Source organism: Carassius carassius, chromosome 1 (genome assembly GCF_963082965.1).
Source record: "Carassius carassius chromosome 1, fCarCar2.1, whole genome shotgun sequence".
Lineage (NCBI taxonomy): Eukaryota > Metazoa > Chordata > Actinopteri > Cypriniformes > Cyprinidae > Carassius > Carassius carassius.
Window position 1 is genome coordinate 5,269,118 of NC_081755.1, and position 24,916 is coordinate 5,294,033.

At 39.3% G+C, this 24,916-nt stretch overlaps 2 protein-coding genes and 1 long non-coding RNA gene across 6 annotated transcripts in view; all 3 read left to right on the top strand.

Moving 5' to 3' along the window:
- Positions 1-24,916, top strand: part of LOC132139998 (gastrula zinc finger protein XlCGF7.1-like) — a 136,938-nt gene that overhangs the window by 57,008 nt on the left and 55,014 nt on the right. The window contains exon 3 of one of the 4 annotated variants that reach the window (XM_059548766.1): positions 572-1,596. The exons of the other annotated variants lie outside the window; for them this stretch is intronic. The gene's annotated coding sequence lies outside the window, so the exon portion shown is untranslated. Of the gene's footprint in view, positions 1-571; positions 1,597-24,916 lie in introns of those variants that run through there. 4 annotated transcript variants of the gene reach the window in all.
- LOC132140035 (gastrula zinc finger protein XlCGF8.2DB-like) overlaps positions 1-24,916 on the top strand; it is a 108,066-nt gene that overhangs the window by 5,326 nt on the left and 77,824 nt on the right. The gene's annotated exons all lie outside the window — the stretch shown is intronic.
- The window catches only part of LOC132103759 (uncharacterized), a 39,152-nt gene continuing 32,369 nt past the window's right edge, over positions 18,134-24,916 (top strand). Inside the window, exon 1 of the long non-coding RNA XR_009423463.1 lies at positions 18,134-18,560. This is a non-coding gene — a long non-coding RNA (uncharacterized LOC132103759). The remainder of the gene's footprint in view (positions 18,561-24,916) is intronic.

Sequence of the window (24,916 nt, forward strand, 5' to 3'; positions counted from 1 at the left end):
GGCTACACCACTGAGACTCGTGAGACAGCGGCACCTACTATGATGTTTCCAGAGATGCCAGCTTCAGCTTCTTGCACAGTGGTGGCGCCCATTATTGAACTCCCTGTTTTCTTATGATACTGCTGTAGAACCTCCAGAATTGTCAGTTGTACCCTTCTGTGATTTCTCTGCCTGTCCTGTCACAGCCATGGAGGCCGTCCATGAACTCATGGCCTGTTCTTTCAGAAAGATCACGTTATTGGGGTCATTTTTCAACCCGTGGCAACAGTGTTAAAGTAGCCCACTTGGTAACAATGGAGAGGAAAGTCAATACCACCAGTACTTAAGAAAACCTGGTACATTAACATTACAATTTTTAAGTACCAAATTGGTACCGAAATACCGGGTCTTTTCTATCTAAAAGGAAGGTCTGAAGCCTACATGAGAGTTCACACTGGAGAGAAGCCCTTCACCTGCCAACAGTGTGGAAAAAGTTTTACTCTAAAATCACAACATTTTTACATGAGAAAATTACTCGGCAACTTTTCAACACAATCTTGATTCATTTGAGAGAACTGTTTTATGTCATCAGTGTTGAAGGAGTTTCACAGACAGGAATCATGTAATAATGTTATGATGTGTAGGAAGCTCAGAAGTGAAGATCAGGGGTCTGTTTGTAATATCTTTTCATTGTGTATTTTTCTGAATACTGGAGTTCTGTGTATTTATTTAAAGATGTCATCTGTTACGGCTCTCACTGACTGACTGCACTGCTGCTTGATAGCACGGGGCTTGTTACTTGATCATGCTCTCGCTGAAAATCTGACCATTACTGCCCGTTCCCATCCGCTCCCGTGATTTTTGTGTCTACTCCCACAAACATTCTAATAATGTATATAATTTACACTGGTGTTCATCACATGAATGAAAACTATACTGTATATAGTCTTTTGATATAAAGTGTTTTAGGTATACATTACAAATGACCAGAGATGGGTATAATGCATTTCACAGTAACTTACTGTATTCTAATTACTTCACCTGGTTTACGAAGTAATGCTTTAAATTTAAAATTGATGTAATTTTTTTTAAGCATCCATTCATCTGTTTCGTTATACCAACTAAAATGGTTCCAACTTCCAAACAAAGATCACAGCAGAAGTATTGTGCAATCTCCAAGCAGCAGAGATAATGAATTAGTTAATTGAATGACTCACTCATTGAAGTAACTTACCCAACACTGCAAATCACACATTTTACAAATATACAGGTGCATCTCAATAAATTAGAATGTTGTGAAAAAGTTCATTTATTTTTTTAATTCAACTCAAATTGTGAAACTTGAGCATTTAATAAATTCAGTGCATACAGACTGAAGTAGTTTAAGTCTTTGGTTCTTTTAATTGTGATGATTTTGGCTCACATTTATCCAAAACCCACCAATTCACTATCTCAACAAATTACAATATGGTTCCATGCCAATCAGCTCAAAACACCTGGAAAGGTTTCCTGAGACTTCAAAATGGTCTCTCGAGCTGTGTCCCAAAGTTAAGTGCATTGACTCAGGAGTGCGCATTTGAAGTGCAAATACATCACAACGGTGCAACGAAGGCTGACGAATTTTAAAAGTGACTTCAAGTGTGCCCTTCATTTCCCATGAAATTGAACTGCAAATCATATGGACACTTCGCACCCTACCAAATCCCATAATTACTTGTGCGGACCAGAGATCTCTCTTCGTAGACTTCATCCTGAAAGTGTACGTAGACAAAAAAGCTAGATTTTGCGTATGCACAAAAGTTTTCATTTTTATAAATCCATGCGTCAGATCCTGCGCAAAAATCCCTTTATAAAACACAGTCAGGGGAAGATTGTGTATACGTGCATCTCTACCTCATCCCTTCCCCGAAATAACCATATTTGGAGCTTACAACGCCTTGTTTTACGATGCATAAGCTCATCTGCATATCATTTCCATGTACATTCACATGCACGTGACATAATGTTTAACACAGAGACATTAAGGAAATATGAGATGGGAACGATAATGCCATTTGTGCCACACATACATTTTTGTTGCTAAAAATTATCCAGTATCTTTATGTTTTATAATAAATACATGAAAATATCCATAAAATAAATGTTGTTCTTGTTGTTAAATGTAAACAAGAATGTTGTTAAATGTAAAAGTTGTTCTCAGATATATTTTTGAAAAGAGTTGATCTCATTCTTTTACTCTGGCCAAATAATATTTAAATTGTTTTATACAATTCAGATAAAATTAAATGTACGCAGTTTTGCTGATGAACATCTTTTAGCTATTTTAATGGAAATAGTTAGGCCCATATTTATTGCAGTGTAAATACAATTGTCTGATTTGGCTCATCATTGACAAAGTATTTTAAAATGAGAACGTGCAAATCTTACTGTTTTCTCCAAGTTATATCGTTCAAACTTAGTGGTATTTTTCATTATGGTGTGGAGATGTCTATTATCAAGTAAGCTATTATCATTGGTCCTATACCTGGGACAATGGACCGTTGGACCACTGAATCCAGGAGTGTCTGCCATAATATTGAAATAAGTGCACATCATTGATCATTCCCGCTAAAATATTTATCATAACGTGATCTGTAGTTTAGTTTAGTTTAAATATTAATTATTGTGCATCTGACCTATAGCACTCCTTGCTGTCATTAAAACATAGTATACCACAGGAAAATTATGTATTTTTTTATTTTTTATTTATCCTTTATTTTACCAGGTGATGTCCCATTGTCAAATCTCTTTTACAAGGGAGCCCTGGAGCAACAGCACACAAGTTACACAGAATCACAAAAACAGACACAGCAATCAAAACTGATTTACAGTACATGTAAAACAATTTAAAATAACATAAAAAGGCTTATTGAAAACATGTGCATTGTTCAAATTTCGATTGTTTAAGTAATTGTTTAAAATGTTTAAGTGGGATAAGAACAGAAAGCTTCAAAACTTTTTGGAGTAAATTCCAACACCAAGGAGCAGCATAACTAAAAGCAGTCTTGCCAAATTCTGTTGTTACACGTGGGATATCTAGAGCCAGAATATTAGTGGAGCGAAGATTATAAAGGTGATGATTCCTGGTCAACAAACTAGAAAGATAACTGGGTAAATTACCATTAATCGCTTTAAAAATAAAAAATGTGCCAGTGGAACCATCTATGCAGGCCTAAAGAGCTAAAACCAGTTTCCTCATAAAGACAACAGTGATGAGTACGTGACTTGGCATTAGTAATGAAACGTAATGCACCATGGTAGACTGTGTCAAGTGTGTGCAGCGTGGTAGAGGCAGCATGCATATAAATAACATCCCCATAGTCCAAGACTGGTAGGAAAGTGGCACTGATCAATTTCTTCCTAGCTTGGATAGTAAAACAGGATTTATTCCTAAAGTAAAAACCGAGCTTCACTCTCAGTTTTCGCACTCATTTTTCAATATGAACCTTGAAGGTTAGCTTTTCATCAATCCATAGACCAAGATATTTATAAGATGAAACATTTTCCACGCACTTCCCATCTAGTGTGGAAATGGCTAGGGCAGTTGATGCGGGTACAGTGCGAGAATTGTGAGAACTGCATCACTTTAGTTTTACCAGCGTTTAATACCAGTTTAAGTTCAATGAAGGTGGTCTGTAATAAATTAAAAGACTGTTGTAGTGATTGATAAGCTTGAGCTAAAGTAGGGGCGGAACAATATAGTACTGTATCGTCTGCATAGAGATGTATTTTGCATTTATCTGCTACAGAGGCAATGGTGTTAATGTAAATGGTGAATAGGATCGGACCAAGGATAGACCCTTGAGGGACACTTCGACGGACCCCCAGTGGAGCAGAACTATGCCCATCGACAACTACGGTCTGTGTTCTGTTCTCAAGATAGTTTCTGAACCAGTCTATTGCCTTAGTGCCCAAGCCAATGCCCCGGAGCCTCTTAAAGAGGATACAATGATCTACTGTGTCAAAGGCCTTTGACAAGTCAATAAACAGGGCAGCACAGCTCATCTTATGGTCAAGGTCACAGATGATGTCATTAAGCACCTTGGTAGCTGCAGTTATGGTACTATGCTTGGCCCTAAAGCCTGACTGTTCCGGGCAGAGTATGTGTAATGATTTTGCAGGAAGCCCTTAAGTTGGGTATTTACTAAAGACTCTAGGACCTTTGCAAGCACAGACAATTTAGATATTGGGTGATAATTATCGAGAATGGAGGAGTCCCCCCCTTTCAGCAGGGGCAGCAGATTTCCAAACATCTGGTAAGTCATTTGAAGACAAAGACAAGTTAAAAATGTATGTGCTGATAATTTCAGTAAACCAGGATCTAGGCCATCAGGACCGGCTGATTTCCTAGTATCAATTTCCTTAAGAGCCTTAAGCACTGCAGATAAGGGAATGAATTCAAAATCAAATCCCTCACTGACCAGAGAAGCAGGAGAATGGTGTTGAAGGGGTGAGGAGACATGGCTAAGTGAGACCTCTTCTGGATATGTTTCTTTAAAAATGTCACCTGCCTTGATGAAATGGTCATTGAAAGCATTAACAATATCATTCTTGTTTGAGATCTGTTCGGTGTCTTTAACTATATGCTTGGGGAGAACAGAGTCACTGGGAGATAGTTTCAGAGATGTTATTGTCTTCCAAAATTTAGATGGATTATTTAGGTTTGAGGACATAGATTTGAGGTAATAATCAGATTTACACTTTCTTTCAAGGTAAGTGCACTTGTTCCTAAGATACCTAAAATTAGTCCAGTCAGATTGGAGGTTTGTGTTCTTTGCTAAAGCCCAGGCTGCATTTCTCCCACGGATCAGAGAAGACAGTTCATTGGAGAACCAGGGGTTATCACGACCTTTAATTCTATAGCATGTTAGAGGGGCATGTTTATCAGTAATCGAGAGAAAAAGTGAGTGAAAGTAGTTCCATGCCACATTAATATCCGGTATAAGGCTGATTCTAGAGAAATGGCAGCTGTTTAATTCATGTAAAAAGGCTTGTTCTACAAATCTTTTAAAATTTCTTTTAATGAGGATGCGAGGCTTACATTTAGGGAGCTTGGTGTCCCTAACACATGCTATGGTGCAATGGTCACTAATGTCGTTAGAGAATACCCCTATCTCTTTATATTTTTGTGGAGTATTGGTGAGTATTAGATCTATTAGGGTTGACTTATCTGGAAATTTTATATTAGGATGGGTAGGGAAGGAAACAAGCTGAGTAAGATTTAGCTCATTACAAATATCTTTTAGGCAGTCAGAATTAGCAGAGAGCCAGTCGAAATTCAGATCTCCCATAAGCACAATTTCCCGATCCCGTAATTCGACTAATACATCAGCTAAAGAATTTAAGGCCTCCTTAGCAGCAGAAGGAGGCTTATAACAGGCAATGACTGTAAGGAGTGATGTGGAAGAAAAAGAAATATCAACAGACAAACACTCAAATATTTTAGGACGGGAGATACATTTACTTACTCTGCAATTAAACTTGTTTTTAATGTAAATGGCAACACCACCGCCCTTACTTTGACGATCACTACGAAACAAATTATAACCAGTAATATGAATAGAGGAATGAGAAACCGATTTCTTCAGCCAAGTCTCAGATAAAACCAAAACATCGGGGTCTGAGGTAGACACCCAGACCCTGACAAGGTCCATTTTTGGCACGAGACTTCTAACATTCATATGGAGGAAGCCAAGACCATTTCGTACTTTAAAATCAGATGGGGTAGGTAAATTAATACATGGGGGTGTAGGCCCAGGATTTGGCTTAATGTTACCTGACATTAAAAGAAGTAGAATTATTAAAAGACGATATTTTAATCTAACAGCTTTGAAACTGTGAAAATCATGATTATGCGATTGGCCAGTTAATATTAAAACAATAAAACATTTCAATGACAGTTTTACTAAGAACACAAAATGATAAGTTAAAAGGAAATAAAATGACTGGCTGGTAGAATGCAGTGCACGAAAAATGCATAAGTGCAATATAGGAGAGTTCAGGATAAAAGCCATATATGTCGTCAGGGACTTGGTCAAATGGAACAATATATGTGGTAATATTAAAAGTCATTAATAGGAGAACAATGCAAAGCAGGAGGTACATGCCATGCATTGTTGGTCTTCAGCGATGTGCCCAAAGTAATCCACGGAAACAGGAAACAGCTGATTGAGTTTGCACTTTTCAAGCAAGTTTGAGTGCAAAGTTAAACCACCCCGGGCAGATGAGCAGTCCAAACTTAGCATTGAGTGCGAGGTGGAAAATGCTCACGCGTCAGCTAAGCTGAATGCAGGAGAGAAAGCTGTATCAGCGACTGACACCGTTTCCCATTCGTTTTCACATCAAAAAATGGTTAAGGTAAAAAGCATAACTTTCCTTAATAAGAAGAGTTTGGGTGCGTTCATCAATGAAATCGATTATGCCAGCGCGTCTGTGAGCGTGTGATCTCTCCAGCACCGGTCTAATGGTGTAGGTTGCTGTCTGTCATGGGGAACTCTCCCATGTAGCCTATCGTTAATAATTATGTAATTTTTTTTTTGTAAAATTATAATTTTTGTGTATTTCTCCATTAATATGAGTGGAGTATTTAATGTAAATGTGTATATCGACATGAAAAAAAAGAATTTAAAATTGTTGTTTACTTACTTTGATTACATTTCATAAACAAGTTTGTACACATGGTCTAGAATGTCAGTATGGTGTGTACATATTTACATATATATGTGTACATATGTGCGTGAAAAAAGTGCATACGCATGTTTCTATGTTGTTGTTTTTTTTTCACAAAGGCCACAAACAATAATTCAGCCACTGTATAAGGCAATAGTCTTTCCCTTTTTTTTTTACACATTAAAACAAATTGTTCTATGTATTACTAGAAGTACTTTTTTACAACCGTTTACAACATTGTCAGAGGACAATGCGGTGACAGTGCAACGAAGCACAAGTCAAAGACTCTGAAGCCCCTCTGTATGATAGACCACTGGCAGACAGAAGATAAACACCAGGGTCTGGATTTCTCAGAAGAATCCTGGTTCAAGGCCTCCTTGTTCAGCCGAAAACCATTAAAAACCTGTCCAGAGCTGGCACATTCAGCTTTATCCTGCAGTACAGGGCTTTGGTCTGATTTAGGGAAAGAAGGAAAAGATAAATGGTTTAGAGCCATGACAAAGTAATTAGAAGAAATGTTGAGATACTTTAGTAGTTTTTCCCCAATGTGGTATATCTATAGTTACTAAAAGTAATTTACGAGTCATATTTAAAACCTTAGCTAAAGGGATAGTTCACCCAAAAATTTTAATTCCAAACCTGAAACAACTTCAGGTTGAGTATATGATTACAGAATTTTCACTTTTGAGTGAACTATCCTTTAAGTAAAAATATTATCTTACATACTCTAATATACTCAAGTTATTGAGAGTAAAAGCAAAGGTATGTACAGTATTGTTCTGAAAAAGAATTAGGATGTTTTTGCATTAATATTAGTACTGCACTATTGTGTATGTTGCATTTTACTTTTGAATATCTTCAGGTTTATTCAATTTAAAGTTGCCTACTTCATATACTGCATCATGTTGTAAAATACCATATTTTAATAGAGTTGCTGTCCTGTAAGGATAAAAGAAAATGAAGTACTTAAAATTGTAACAAGCGGACTCTGAGACAGCAGGTTAGTAAAGTCAGGTATATTTATTGACACAGAAGAGCAATAAGAATGAAGGGAAGATTAAAGGTGAGCAGATGCGTAAAAGGAGATGCGTTAGGTGGTTTGAGGGAAAACTTCTAATATTTCAATTGCTTTTAGGGGGCAATGAGCAGACAGCTCAGTTGATTAAATGAAGGGATCAGAACGACCATTTATTCACAGGGGCCAAAAATTTGGCCAAGCGTGGCTTGGAGGTGAGACTCCTTTGTAATATTTCCACTAGACTCCCATATATTCTATTAATCTAACTGAACCCATCCTAATATATTTAATAAGTGTTTTTGTTTTCTCTTGTTTTAGAACAGTTCTGGAGAAAATGGGCCTGCTGGAAAAGGTTACTCCCCTGCAGGCCAAAAAAATGGGAGAATTTAAAAAATATAAAGTTAATATTCACCTTTACTGAAATTCCTGGTTTTCATGAAATTCATGGTTTATTTACTTATGCCTTAGGATTGCAAGTGTCCTGGGATGGGTGAGTGGGAAACCCACTTCTGAAACTTGGCCCTTATTTGTCCTCATGGATGAGGTATTAGGACAGCGGCCCTCAAACAACCCCTCTGTCCTAATTGCCTCCATCCCTGAGAAAACAGCAGCGCCAAGTTCAGCAGTGGGTGATCATGATGAAGATGAGGAGGTGCCAGCACCAACACCAGGCAAGAAAAAACGAGGCCGTGAGGATGAGCTGGTGGAGCTACTCTGAGAAGACATCAAGTTCCAGAGGGAGACGAAGGAGAGAAGAGCCCAAGAGAGCAGAGAGAGAATGGACTGACTGTTTTGTCTTTTTGAGAATGGTTAACAAATAAGTTTTTTTGTGTGTGTGTGTATAAGGATTCCTCTGTACATTGTTGCAACTTATAATTCTTACATTTGCATTCTTATTTTAATAGAAACATTAAAATATATTTGTTTTTGTCTTAATTTAAGTTGTTACATTAAAACAAATAATTCAAAACATTACTGAAACTACTTAACAACATAACTTACACAGGGCTGACACAATCGACAGCTGTCATCTCACTGAGATGTTTTCAGCAAGGGAAGAATTATATAAATTAACTTGCATACTTAAAACCAAGGGCGTCATGCACCTATTTTTTTGAGGGGCACAGTGTGCACAACAAATAGAAACATATTCACAAATACAGACGTTAAAAGCAATATTCTATTTATTAAAGGTGCCATCTGTCATATCTGGCAAAAAAATCAAGTCATACTCCACATTCCATACCAGATGGGGGCAGTATGCCTCAATAAAGTGAATTGGTCTACTCTAGAGTAACAAACGAGAAACGGCAGTCTCTATGCTCCGCCCCTACCTTCACAACAACCCTAGAGCATAGCTGAAGCCTATAAGACAGCGGTTCTCAATTGCAGTCCTCGCGCCCCACTGCTCTGCACATTTTGAACGTTTCTCTTAGCGCTTCAGACATTTGTTCTATTCGAACATAAGTGCCCTGCGAAGTGGACATCACAGGATATTCATCCATGATTCCAGTTCGAAGCGAACGTAGCTATATGTTCCAATCAAAGTGCATTGAAGTGTGCAAGACGTGAATTTAAATTGTATTGATTTACAGAGGTATATTATGTCACAGTTGTCCATGTTTAAAGACGCTGCACAGCAAAAATCAGTGAATGAATGTTTCGATGTGAGGTAAACTTCAACAGATTTCCCCTGCTCAGAGAGTAGGGAGCAATGAACATTTGAAAAACAGTTCATGCACGGAGTTCATTTCTAACGAGCTGATTATCTGAATCAGGTGTGATATCAAAGAGAAACGTGCAAAATATGCAGAGCAGTGGGGCGCGAGGACTGGAATTGAGAACCGCTGCTATAAGAGGACGTTTTGCCTCCAGAGGAACGTTTGGTGATGTCAAGTGATTTTGAAACATGACATCTTCAAGCTACTCCCCTTCACCTTTACCAGTGAATATGTTCATAATCGTTTTGTTCATATTACATTGAGTTGTATATACACATTATTTGAATTAAATTAATTTGACAGACAGCATTCTGTCAACATCAGACAGCTGATGTTGACCAAGCTAGCGCCAACCAACGTAACCAGAGCTGCCAACTCTCAAGCATTCACCGTGAGACACACGCAATTGACTCTTTTCACACGCTTTCACGCCACACATCAATTTTCTCACGTACAGAAAAACCACGAATCAAAGAGGACACGGAGACCAACAGACTAGACAGAGCAGGTTACTTATGATATAAAAAAAATGGGTAAGTTATAGCTAGCTAATTATCAAACGCAGCTACGGTTAGCCATCGCTAACATTAGCACGTTTATAGAACAGCCTTCGATACATTTCTATGTTATAACTTCCCGAAAAAAAATACACAAACATATAAAACAAACTTCTAGCGAAATACTAACAGCATCTAACTTACCAATCCAAAAGAAATGTTGCAAGTTCTGAACCTCATTTCTTTCAGGTCCATCAGTTGTCTCCAGCAATTGAAAGCAGTGCCGATGCTTACTCTGGTTCGGCTCCTTTTCTTATCGGATTTGATTTGTGATTCCGAGCGCGGTTGTTTCCCTGTAGCGGGTGGTGGTCTCTTGCCAAGTGTTTAAGTAATCCTTCCGCTCTCTTCCCTGAACTGAAATGAAGTAGTGGGCTGTACTTTCCACACGATTGACATCAGGTTAGATTACGCCCACATGCGAGTGCGAGTTATTTGTGTATTGCAGGTTGGCTGGTGGTTATGTTGCCCGCATACCGCCTCCCATGGCAGAAACTGGTATTAAGACACCTGTCGGGCCGGGGCTAGTAATGCTACTGCTAATTAAGGTTGATATCTCTGCAGCACTATAACTTGACATTTTTTTAATGACATCATCGCCCTTATTTCTTCTCATACTTTTGATGCGTGTAGGTCATTTTTTGTATATTTTTACCTCAATTTTTGCACATGGCACCTTTAAATATTTATCAGGGGTGTGATTCTTCCGGAAAAATCCGGAAATCCGGCTTTTCCGACCTAAAAATTATGCTCTCCTAAATCACGCGATCAAAAAAATACAAATAAATAAAAATAATTGGCGAGGGGAGAGTGGGGTTGAGGGGTTGGGGGGTGGCGGCGGTTGCGAACATACTGACCGCTCACCGCTGTCAACGTTTTTTGTGCTTCTGATTCATGTCGTCATGTCACTCCCCATGTAGTCCAATCATTTGTCATGACTGAAGTTCAAAGTGTACGTTCACCATTATGAATGCGCACACACCCAACCATCTACTCACGTGAACAGCTTCAGTTGACTGATGAAGACAGTGACGGATGATTCAGGTAACCAAATCCAATATATTGGCTTTCATTTTTAATATGCAGGTCTAGTAAAATTTAACCAATCTATTGATTATTTTTGTCAAGATTCCATAATATTAATGTTAAACGATTCTGGGTTAACTTAGCAAAGTAACGCCATGTTGGTTATTGCTTACTTCTAGCTAGAAAGCTTAGCAGCTTCTACAAGGCTCGAAATTGCAAACACTTTTGTCGCATATGCTCCTGAAATTTAATCGGTTCGACCTAAAAATATATTTGGGAGTAACGTTAAATGTGCGGAGCATATGAGCATATCTGTTCACTAATGACACATCCAATTTGCGAACTACTGACTCATTTGAACCGATTCATTTTAATGAATGCTTAAAACTGATCTGGGTCGAGTTTCCCAATAACGTATCTTGGCTCTGAAGAGCGCTCTCTACATGCAAGGTTACAAACTCTCGCCGCAATTCCACATGCTTTTCCCAAAAAATTTACTTGACATGAAGGCGTTCTACGTGCTACTTAAGAGTCTGTCCATTTGTGAAATTCGTGCTGAAATATAACCTATGGAATCGTATTCTGAACGCTCAACCTAATAATCGTCATCTGTCGTGGATTTGCAATCATAGAAGTCTATAATAAAGCACATACCTAGGGGAGAGCGGGGCACAACATAACACTTTTTGGATTTGTGGTGGAACATAACACTTTTTGGATTTGGCCAAAAAATGAACAAAGTAATGGGGTTAGACAACAACATGCAAGCCTCTCCTACAAATGAGCACTGTTTGTATGTTGACAAACCAAAAGAAAGACCGACAAAAGCGTTAGCACTCGTTAGCTTGTCATTAGCGTTTTCATTCGAACCTATCGCTGTTTTCTTTTTGTTTTCTTTTCTGTAGTCGTGGGTCAAAACACCGCTCTTCTGTTCCGATCAAAACATTAAACAGGTTCTCCCCACTCAGTGATGCACCCACTGAGAAACCTGATGAAAGTGCTCTAGTTATTGGTGATTCTATTGTACGGAACGTGAATATAGAGACACCAGCCACCATAGTCAAATGTTTACCAGGAGCCAGAGTGCCTGACATCTTGGCAAATTTAAAAGTGCTGGCTAATGCTAAACGTAAATACAGTAAGATTGTTATTCATGCCGGCGCTAATGATGTTTGACTTCGCCAGTCGGAGATCACTAAAAATAACATTAAAGAGGTGTGTGAACTTGCAAGCACGATGTCAGACACTGTAATATGCTCTGGTCCCCTCCCTGCTTACCGTGGTGATGAGATGCATAGCAGATTGTCATCACTCAATAGCTGGATGTCTAAGTGGTGCCCACAGAATAACATAGGTTTCATAGACAATTGGACGAGCTTTTGGGGCAGACCTGACCTGTTTAAAAGAGATGGTCTTCATTCCTCCTGGGGTGGCGCCACTCTTCTCTCTAGAAATATGGCAAATAGTCTTAGTGTTTATACTTGACTAACTGGGGCCCAGGTCAGGAAGCAGATAGACTGGCTAAACCGACCGTCTGCTAGCTACCTCCCGTCACAGAGGTCAGTTAATTCTCAGCACATAGAGACTTTTTCAACTAGATATCACACTATAGAGACTGTGTCTGTTCCCCGAACTAGAAAAAACAAAAAACGTCCAAACCAAGTTAAGATTAACAATTTAATTGAGGTTCAACAAAAAAAACAGAAGCTATATGGATAAACAAATGATAAAGCTTGGCTTATTGAATATCAGATCCCTTTCTACGAAAACACTTTTTGTAAATAATATGATAACTGATCATAATATAGATGTACTCTGTTTGACAGAAACCTGGCTAAAACCTGATGATTACATTATTTTAAATGAGTCCACCCCCCAAGATTACTGTTATAAACATGAGCCGCGTCTAAAAGGCAAAGGTGGAGGTGTTGCTTCAATTTATAACAACGTTTTCAGGATTTCTCAGAGGGCAGGCTTCAAGTATAACTCGTTTGAAGTAATGGTGCTTCATATAACATTATCCAGAGAAACAAATGTTAATGATAAATCCCCTGTTATGTTTGTACTGGCTACTGTATACAGGCCACCAGGGCACCATACAGACTTTATTAAAGAGTTTGGTGATTTTACATCCGAGTTAGTTCTGGCTGCAGATAAAGTTTTAATAGTTGGTGATTTTAATATCCATGTTGATATTGAAAAAGATGCATTGGGATCAGCATTTATAGACATTCTGAACTCTATTGGTGTTAGACAACACGTTTCAGGACCTACTCATTGTCGAAATCATACTCTAGATTTAATACTGTCACATGGAATTGATGTTGATGGTGTTGAAATTATTCAGCCAAGTGATGATATCTCAGATCATTATTTAGTTCTGTGCAAACTTCATATAGCCAAAATTGTAAATTCTACTTCTTGTTACAAGTATGGAAGAACCATCACTTCTAACACAAAAGACTGCTTTTTAAGTTATCTTCCTGATGCAACCAAATTCCTTAGCATATCCAAAACCTCAGAACAACTTGATGATGTAACAGAAACTATGGACTCTCTCTTTTCTAGCACTTTAAATAAAGTTGCTCCTTTACGCTTAAGGAAGGTTAAGGAAAACAGTTTGACACCATGGTATAATGAGCATACTCGCACCCTAAAGAGAGCAGCCCGAAAAATGGAGCGCAGCTGGAGGAAAACAAAACTAGAGGTATTTCGTATTGCTTGGCGGGAAAGTAACATATCCTACAGAAAAGCATTAAAAACTGCTAGATCCGATTACTTTTCTTCTCTTTTAGAAGAAAACAAACATAACCCCAGGTATTTATTCAATACAGTGGCTAAATTAACGAAAAATAAATTACTATTGGAGACTATTACTATTAGAGATAAAATTGCAACCATTCAGCCGTCAGCTACAGTATCACATCAGACAGTGCACTATAGACCCCCTGAGGAACAGTTCCACTCATTCTCTACTATAGGAGAGGAAGAATTGTATAAACTTGTTAAATCATCTAAACCAACAACATGTATGTTAGACCCTATACCATCTAAGCTCCTAAAAGAGGTGCTTCCAGAAGTCATAGATCCTCTTCTGACTATTATTAATTCCTCATTGTCATTAGGATATGTCCCCAAAACCTTCAAACTGGCTGTTATTAAGCCTCTCATCAAAAAACCACAACTTGACCCCAAAGAACTAGGTAATTATAGACCAATCTCGAATCTCCCTTTTCTGTCCAAGATACTAGAAAAGGTGGTATCCTCACAACTATATTCCTTCTTAGAGAAAAATGGTATATGTGAGGATTTCCAGTCAGGATTTAGACCGTATCATAGTACTGAGACTGCTCTCCTTAGAGTTACAAATGATCTGCTCTTATCATCTGATCGTGGTTGTACCTCTCTATTAGTTTTATTGGATCTTAGTGCTGCGTTTGACACAATTGACCACAACATTCTTTTGCATAGACTTGAACACTTTGTTGGCATCAATGGAAGTGCATTAGCATGGTTTAAATCGTACTTATATGACCGCCATCAGTTCGTAGCAGTGAATGAAGATGTATCCTATCGATCACAAGTGCAGTATGGAGTACCTCAAGGCTCAGTACTAGGGCCGCTACTCTTCACACTTTATATGTTACCCTTGGGAGATATCTTCAGGAAACATGGTGTTAGCTTTCACTGTTATGCTGATGATACTCAGCTCTATATTTCTTCGCAGCCCGGTGAAACACACCAATTTGAAAAACTAATGGATTGCATAGTCGATATAAAAAACTGGATGGCGAGTAATTTCTTACTGCTAAATTCTGAAAAAACAGAGGTGTTAATTATAGGACCTAAAAACTCCGCTTGTAATAACCTAGAACACTGTCTAAGACTTGATGGTTACTCTGTCAATTCTTCGTCATCAGTTAGGAACCTAGGTGTGCTATTTGATCGCAATCTTTCCTTAGAAAGCCACGTTTCTAGCATCTGTAAAACTGCATTTTTTTTTTTTTTTTTATATTATCTTTTATTGAAAAAGCATGTGGAATTTCACACATTGTTGGGCACATGAAGTACATTACATTGCTTTAAAACTGCATTTTTCCATCTCAAAAATATATCTAAATTACGGCCTATGCTCTCCATGTCAAATGCAGAAATGTTAATCCATGCATTTATGACCTCACGGTTAGATTATTGTAATGCTTTATTGGGTGGTTGTTCTGCACGATTAGTAAACAAACTACAGCTAGTCCAAAATGCAGCAGCAAGAGTTCTTACTAGAACCAGGAAGTATGACCATATTAGCCCGGTCCTGTCAACACTGCACTGGCTCCCTATCAAGCATCGTATAGATTTTAAAATATTGCTTATTACTTATAAAGCCCTGAATGGTTTAGCACCTCAGTATTTGAATGAGCTCCTTTTACATTATAATCCTCTACGTCCGCTATGTTCTCAAAACTCAGGCAATTTGATAATACCTAGAAGATCAAAATCAACTGCGGGCGGCAGATCCTTTTCCTATTTGGCGCCTAAACTCTGGAATAACCTACCTAACATTGTTCGGGAGGCTGACACACTCTTGCAGTTTAAATCTAGATTAAATCTCTTTAACCTGGCATACACATAACATACTAATATGCTTTTATTATCCAAATCCGTTAAAGGATTTTTAGGCTGCATTAATTAGGTAAACCGGAACCGGAAACACTTCCCATAACAACCTATGTACTTGCTACATCATTAGAAGAATGGCATCTACGCTAATATTTGTCTGTTTCTCTCTTGTTCCGAGGTCACCGTGGCCACCAGATCCAGTCAGTGTCCAGATCAGAGGGTCACTGCAGTCACCCGGATCCAGTACGTATCCAGACCAGATGCTGGATCAGCACCTAGAAAGGACCTCTACATCCCTGAAAGACAGCGGAGACCAGGACAACTAGAGCCCCAGATACAGATCCCCTGTAAAGACCTTGTCTCAGAGGAGCACCAGGACAAGACCACAGGAAACAGATGATTCTTCTGCACAATCTGACTTTGCTGCAGCCTGGAATTGAACTACTGGTTTCGTCTGGTCAGAGGAGAACTGGCCCCCCAACTGAGCCTGGTTTCTCCCAAGGTTTTTTTCTCCATTCTGTCACCGATGGAGTTTCGGTTCCTTGCCGCTGTCGCCTCTGGCTTGCTTAGTTGGGGACACTTCATCTACAGCGATATCGTTGACTTGATTGCAAATAAATGCACAGACACTATTTAACTGAACAGAGATGACATAACTGAATCCAATGATGAACTGCCTTTAACTATCATTTTTGCATTATTGACACTGTTTTCCTAATGAATGTTGTTCAGTTGCTTTGACGCAATGTATTTTGTTTAAAGCGCTATATAAATAAAGGTGACATTGACAAAAAGGCGATCGCTATAAGTTCCAACTCCATCAGCTGACTGGTGCGTCGGAGCGCGTCACGAGGGAGCGCCAAATTCAAATATACTATCTTTCGCCTATCTTTCATTCATTCTTTTTTCCGGTGGATTGTCTCATTCTGTTTGTGACACTGTACGCTGCAAAACCATGCCGTTTTTTTACTACCAAGACGCAGTTTCCAACCGTGAGTTATTCCATAACTGACGCAAACAGTTCTGTCGCTGAAGACCTGAAACATAAACATAGGAATTATGATCCATATTACAACGTTATTGCTTAATTGGACTAAACGTGCTTCATGAGATGTCATTCAGTGGACCCTTACCTTTCTAACTAAACCGGGATTTACAGCTGTGGATGTGATTATGACTCGTTATTACGACGGATCTGGTATGTATAGCATTTCTAATGTTCATGTTTTTTATTTGTACTGCTTACACAAATGTAGCAAATACAGTCTTTATAAGCTTTCCATTGAAAAACAGCGATCTGTCGTCGATGCTTGAGGCTTAGATCTTTATAATGATACATAGTTTGTCAAGATTAAATTTGTTCCGTTTTATTTAATCTATTCATAATCACTGACACGTGCAAGTTGAGAGGCTTTCAGGAAGAGGGCGTCGGGGTGCAGGCTAAGAGGTTAATACCATGTAGCTTAGAGAAAATATAAGCACAGGCTCAGGCACAGGCTTGACATTTATCCTGCTTGAATTCGTTCTAAGAAATGCACATAACTTCATAAGTACCAAACTTTCATCTGTGAACATTACATATTGAATATATTAAATATTTTAACTGTGACTGAAGCCGTCAAATGTAACACATCAGTGAGGCAAAACTGACGTCTATTTGCGAAAATGTGCTGTAATGTGCTTGTTTGAAAATTTGTGGTTAAAGCGCCACTTGTGGTCAAAAGCTGCAAATGCGCTCTACATCGAGGCAGCGGTACGTGCAGCGGTAAAAAGGGCCATTTGAATGTCTACCTACTGTATACTCACTTGCATAAATGCATTATAGTGTCCTGCACCTAGTAAAATATATATATATATATATATATATATATATATATATTTTAAATGAAATCTGGTGTCTGAATAATTGTTGGTTTGACTGTGCATTAATTCTTGTTAAAACTACAAAGTAATTCAGTCAAGAGCAGGGAGTGTTTTTCTTTCTTTCATTTTCTTGGATTAACATTACAGCAGCTAGTAGCTAAATTATGCGCGGTCACTTTAAGAGACAATGAATGCATCCAATATAATACAGAACCCATTTTTTTCTAAACTGTTTACTTTCACTTAAGACAAAATTGACAGTTTTTTTTCCGAACATACTTTCCAAGACGGGTATTTTGACATATTGAGATCGCCCGGGGCCACCCCTCAGCCGTGGGCCCCTATAATCGTCACCACCTTTCACCCCATTAGCAAGGCCCTGATCGCGGGTGTGCCCCTTTGTGGCTTCACAGTGCGATTGTGCCATTGGGATTTATTGTACTGCATTACGTCATTTTTTCCCACCATGTCCGATACTGAAATCAGTGCTACATATTTTGCAAAAAGTGTGGGAATTGCCGATGCTGCTTTGTTATAAGAAATTTAATTCCTTCGACCAGTTGTTGTTATTTTTGCAGCTATATTTAGTTGTTGTTTTTTTTTTTTTTTGTCGTAGCACCACCTGAGCTTTCTAATGCCATTTGCTCCTGTCAGGACCTTTGTTCTGTATCTGGATTACTCTCTTGTCTTGCCCTCCTGGATATCGTACGCTGTCGACTGATCTCCGCCTGTTTATTGGACCGCCTTTGTCTTGTCTTCAATACTCCTGTTCACCATTGTTTGACTTCTGTCCATTTATGACCATTTCTTTTATTAAAGCTTGCAAGTGGATCTGCATGTTTCCCGTCTGTGTCATCTGGTTCATCATTTATGAGTTTAGACTGTCATATTTATTTTTTATGTATGTGTGAATGATGGTTATCACATTACAGCAACAGGATATGGGTTTTTCTGCACCTTAGGTACAGTGCTAGCTTTTCTCAGACTTTACTTCCCATTTCTTGTCAAGGTGTAAACCATTTGTCTATAGTGAAGAAGTAGAAAAACACAGTCAACACAAGACAACTTGAAACAAAGGTAAGCCTTTTAAAAAGATTAGTCCCACTGTTATTAAAACACAATTATATCAGTACAATATTGCATAGAATATTACTGAAGTGTTTATATAGACTATATCTTTTTTTCTTTCACTGTAACTTCCTGACAAGTAAACGGTTTTGTAACCTTTTTTTAATTTTTACTCTTTGTTCATTCTGACTTTAAATTTGTTTAGCGTAACAAGTGTAGTCAGAAATATTTTGGGGGGGGGGTTTATATTTTTTTCATAAAGTTTTTACTTTAATCAGATCTTTCTGTATTATTTTCTATAATTGTAGAACTTTGTATAGTTTATTTCCTTCTCTAAAGAAACAAAAAGCAAACAATCAAACATCAATGAGTTCTAGTTTCATGCAGAAAATTACATTTTGGAAAAGTGTTAAGTTTTAAAGAGTTTTATAAGCTTACATTACAAAGGGTCTAAGTGATCCAGAAAATGTGCAAAAAAGTATTCAGTATTTTAATAAGCATTAGAGGCTTAACATGTAGCTGCAAACAACAATGACAGGCCCAAACCCTGTTAGCACCACCACCCCGGTGACATCAGGAAAAGAGTGAACAGCGAGCACATGCATTTAATACCGACAGTCTGGTTGTTGAGCGGAGCAATGAAAGGGTTTGTTTAATACATTTTGATCTTGCATTTGTAGCAACACGGTGTCACACAACTGAAATGGTGTAGAGATGACTACACCACCATAGGCTTACACCCAGGGAAATGCCATGCACCCTCGGTGCTAATCAAGGGAACAGGTTCGATGCTACTAAAAAGAGTGAGAGACGTGACCTCCCCATATAAAACAGTCAAGAATGTTTCTCATCAACAGTTTACCAGTTAAATACCCACAGTTACAATGAGACCGTAATAAAAATTTACCATTAACAGAAGAGGCAAACCCCACAGCAAATCAGCGCATACAAATCCATAAAACTATTGACAAACCAAATAGAAACTAAAGCAAAAGAAACAAATACAGTCCCATTCTGTTAAGCTTCAGGATCACAGCTCATCACACATTCACCTGTGGATATAAATGCTCAGAACACTCAGCAGTCCAGTACACATGATGGCCCACTGTTAGCTGCATGCAAAAGACAATGAAACTATAGGATCAGCTGGTATACAAAACAGCCATAAGAACAGCCGTAGATGAAACCAGTGTGAGAAACATCCATAGATACACGCTTCTGAAACAACAGCTAGCGCTCTCACGCCGAACTTCATTCTTAGACAACAGAAAGCTTTATGCTACCTGCACTCATCACTTCGAGCACCAACACACACCAGGGGAAAACAACCGGCCATAAACCCCTGGACTTTTACGGCCCACAAGACAGGAACACAGAGCAGAAGTACCCTGCCACACTTAGACTCGCTTCTTATACAGCCACTAGGCCTCCACTAGAACTCAACTCAATGATTGAGCCAGCAGGTGTAATCAATGACAAGACATCACTCAATGTCAGCGGGATTGTCTTCCCATTGAGAATATCCAAAAGTTAAAATGGAAACAGATTCTAATGAATCCACAAACCATGATAAAAGTCATCCAGTCACACATTGATGTTACGTTTGTAGAATTTTTCGCGTTGTAATGGATTTTTCTTTTAAAGAATGGAATTGAATCTAAAGATTCGAACTGAGCTGATTCCAAATTTAATCAGCCTATACTTCATCAATGGTTTGTCCAGTGAACGTTAAAATCAGTATATCTTGTTACTCCTTCGAAGCCAACGAGTATATAATAAGTGATAATTTATAAACTACGAGCTGGGTAACACAGGATCTGGGAAAAGTTTAACTTCTAAATGAACAACCAAAGACAATGCTTCTTTATAAATGAAACACAAACATCTTGATCTACTTTTAAGGTAACATGGAACTACTCATACACACATAGAGTTACTGAAGATTAGGATTAATGGAATCTGAATGAAGTCCCAAGGTTCTAGTATTGGTTTCTAGGTCTTAATCGCACCAAGAGAAACACAAAAGCAGAGATTACTGTTTAAGATTAATTTGCACCTATTTCAGCAAGGAATGAAGATTTGTGTCAGGAGAAATCAGGCTGGATTCAGGTGCGGGTAAACTCAAGGCTTTATTCACAAAGCGGAGACAGAGAAGAAAGAGTCACGTTCCACAGGTTTCACTCGCAGTGACAGGATGAACAGCAGATGAGTCACGTTTCACAGGTTTCACTCGCAGTGACAGGATGAACAGCAGATGAGTCACGTTTCACAGGTTTCACTCGCAGTGACAGGATGAACAGCAGATGAGTCACGTTTCACAGGTTTCACTCGCAGTGACAGGATCAACAGCAGATGAGTCACGTTTCACAGGCTTCACTCGCAGTGACAGGACGAACAGCTGAAGCTACTAGGAGCTCTGGGCTTGTAAGAACTAGAGCAGAGAAATAAGCCAAACACACTGGAGCCTGAGGACAAGACACGACAGGGTGAGTACAAGAGCTGCTAGATGATCGGAGCTATTGGAACGAATAACAACAGTCTGACAATAGACAGAGAAACACAGGGAATAATAAAGGGGAAAAAATTAGAAGGACATAGAGAACAGGTGGCGAGCAATTACGGTTAACAACGGGGAACAAGGGAGGCGGGGAAAACACAAACAGGCAGACGTGGTGAGCTGTCAAACCATCCCAACACACACACACCCACACCAGAAAGACAGGTGGTTAGCCCCGAGACCCGACAATTTGTTTGTTATAATTGCATTTGCACTATGGGGGTTCAGATGAGTTGGAGATTTGCTTGTTGCCTCGTCTTAAGGGAATCCTACTCCTTGGATTGGTTGCAGATCTGTCGTCTGGATGACGTTTTTGGGATACACGTGGTGACGAAAGGGTTTTCCTTGTAACTTCAGAAGTCGGTTGCCTTATTTATGGATGATGTAGCACTCTAAGTTCTTCTGAGAGTTTCGTTTCTTGGCAGTCAGTGAGGTTTCAACTGAGTATTTGAGTTCAGGATTACTTGATCACTCGATGGTACAGCGAGTAAACCCAAAGGCTAAAAGCCAAGGGTGTGAGAAAAGCAAAAAAAGCACAGATCTGTTCGTGCCCTTTGGTTTTAAAACGAGCTGATTTGGTCCCTCCGAGAAGCGCCTGTCCCAAACAGACCTGTTGCAGGGCTTAGCCACACCCCATATTGTTCCTTTCCAGTGCATTCATTAAAATGCTGTTTAATTCATCACTGGCAGTGTCTTTGCTGGTTTTGTTAATAACTTATATTAAGTTTCTTAACGTGTGCAATTCCAGATTTCACCATTTCATTCTGACCAAAGTAGTGCAAATAAAACAAGCTTTCATTCAACACTACACTTTCCATATCTTACACATATTTAAAAGCTTTATCTGCTAAAAGGGGTTATAAAACATTGGTTAAATTTGCACCGATTACATGAAACACATCAAGCATATATATAAGACATATAATTTGTGAATATAGTTGCCCTTTCATACTTTTATGTGATCGTTTTACGAACTCATCTATATGAGTTCCTGTGTTTGTACAAAGGAAAAGCGCATGTTTTTCTGGACTGTAGAGAAAGGAGGGGAAAGTGGTGACAGTCCTGAGGTGTTCTCTGTTCTGTTGTTCAGTTACATGTTATCGCTCTTTCTGTGAAACATGAAGCCAGGTCAGCAGGGGACAATCAACCATTTGCTTGCATGGTTCTAAACAAAAGGGTTTTGATTCTTGGATTATAACCAGTATTGGTCTTATCACCTGAATTTACCCTACTCTCTGAAATTATAATTGAATTACAGTGTGGTGTTTTAAACTCAAATTATTTTACTTATAACTTCATTATAATTGCATTAATAATTATTTAGTTCTCTGTAATGTTAATTGTAAAGCAAAATTAATAAAGTTGAAAGTAGTTTAAATGTAACTACTTTTTCAGAAGGATAGCTTGTATCTTTATTTCCTTAATACTTAAATGTTTTCAGAGTAGTTTCCCCAACACTGGCAGTTGTGAAATTATTATATAAAGATATATTGACAGAATAGAACATATAAACTGCTGGTGTATTTATTTTTCATTCAAACTGACTGCTTAAGAGCTTAATAGGCTTAAAAGAGTTCTTATCCTTCTTATCTAGTGGACAACCTTAGTATTACAGCTTTCATCTGTCATCTAAAATTTCTGATAGTTTTTAATTTGTTGTTAGGCCCCACAGCATCATAAATTCATGACTTTCCTCAAAAATGGCTAGTTCTCCGTATGTAAAAGGTTTGAACAACACACTTTAACAGTTGTACTGGGTTAACAGTAATTATAATAATTATATATTTAGGAACAGAGTGTCACGCTAATAATGGAGGACAGGAGGCAAATGCAAGTAAATGATGTTTATTGAATGGAGGTTGTGATGAATGGATGCTGGAGAGTGACGCAGGGACCTCGACGGCAGCACAGACAGATGAGTGGGTGATTTGAGTGCGTTGGTAGAGATGATGGTGGTGATAGATCCGTGAATGGTGGTGATAATCCAGAAGCGGACGAACAGGAAACAGAGCAAGAGCAGGAACGCTAAAGGACGAACAGACATGAACCACGAGGACCTCAAACAACGATCTGACAAACAAGAGACGAAAGACAGGGCATTAAGTAGGCTGTTGGAAGGAGCTGCACCTGCAGCTGCCGCTGATCAGATGACACCCACATGAAACAATTAACTTGGAAATTGGGAGTTGTCCGAGGTAGGCGGATTAACGGGAGAATGAAATACGGGCTTTATTTTAGACACATGAAAGGCGGGATGAATTCTCTTGTACGCAGGACGGAGTTAAAGGCGGACTGCCACCGGGCTAATGATCTTGGTGACAGTAAACGGGCCGATAAATTTGGGAGCCAATTTATTAGATACGGAGCGGAGAGGAATATTCTTAGTAGAAAGCCACACTTTTTGACCCACGACGTATACGGGAGGCCTAGACCGGTGGCGATCGGCTTTGGCCTTAGTGCACACCCCCACATGGAGTAGAGTCCCGCGGGCTCTAGTCCAAGTGCGGTGACACCTCTGGACGAAGGCGTGAACAATTCTCGGTTACCAATATCATATTTTCGTTCGGCAGTAGATAAATAACAAGAAAAATACGCGCATGGGTGGACCTTGTTGTCTGAGGGAGAACGTTGAGATAACACCGCTCCTACCCCCACCTCCGACGCATCGACCTCCACCACAAACTGACATGCTGGGTCAGGGGTGATCAAGATAGGGGCTGAAACAAAGCAGCTCTTCAGTTTGGCAAACACAGCCTCAGCTGTGTCTGACCACCTGAACGCCGTCTTGGCGGAGGTCAAGGCGGTCAGAGGTGCGGCTAGTTGGCTGAAGTTGCGAATTAAACGCCGGTAGAAGTTGGCGAACCCCAGAAACCTCCGTAGGGCCTTACGGGAATCTGGACTTGGCCACTCTACCACAGCCTTAACCTTCTCGGGATCCATGCGTATTCCCTCAGTCGACACGATATACCCCAGAAACGGAATTGACTGTGTATGAAACACGCATTTCTCTGCCTTGACAAAAAGCCCATTCTCTAGCAACCTCTGAAGCCCTCGTCGGACGTGCTGCACATGTTCCTGGAGAGAAGAAGAAAAAATCAATATGTCGTCCAGGTAGACATATATGAACTGATCAATCATATCTCGCAGCACGTAGTTGACGAGTGCCTGGAAGACCGCTGGGGAGTTGGAAAGCCCGAAGGGCATGACCAAATATTCAAAGTGCCCTCTGGGGGTATTAAATGCGGTCTTCCATTCATCCCCCTCCCTGATACGGACCAAATGATAAGCATTGCGTAAGTCCAGTTTTGTGAAAATTGACGCTCCCTGCAACCTCTCGAAGGCTGAAGACATCAACGGCAAAGGATAAGTATTCTTTACCGTGATGTTGTTCAGTCCCCGGTAATCAATACAAGGTCGCAGTGATCCATCCTTCTTTCCCTCAAAAAAGAACCCGCCCCCGCTGGAGAAGAGGAAGGGCGGATGAACTTCGAAGCTAGAGAATCAGAAATATATTTCTCCATAGCCTCCCTCTCCGGAACAGAAAGTGAACATAATTTGCCTTTATACGGAGACTTACCAGACAGTAATTCTATGGCACAGTCGTAGGGAAGAGAAGCAGCACGAGACTTACTGAACACTTCCTTCCGGTGGAGGTACTCCGCGGGCACGTTAGACAAATCCACCGCCTCCTCCTGTAACACAGACATAGACACAGACGGACAGGCAGACACTAAACAAGACTCATGACATCTTTTACACCAGGTTAGAATTGAGTTAGAGGACCAGTCTATTTAGGGGTTATGGAGGA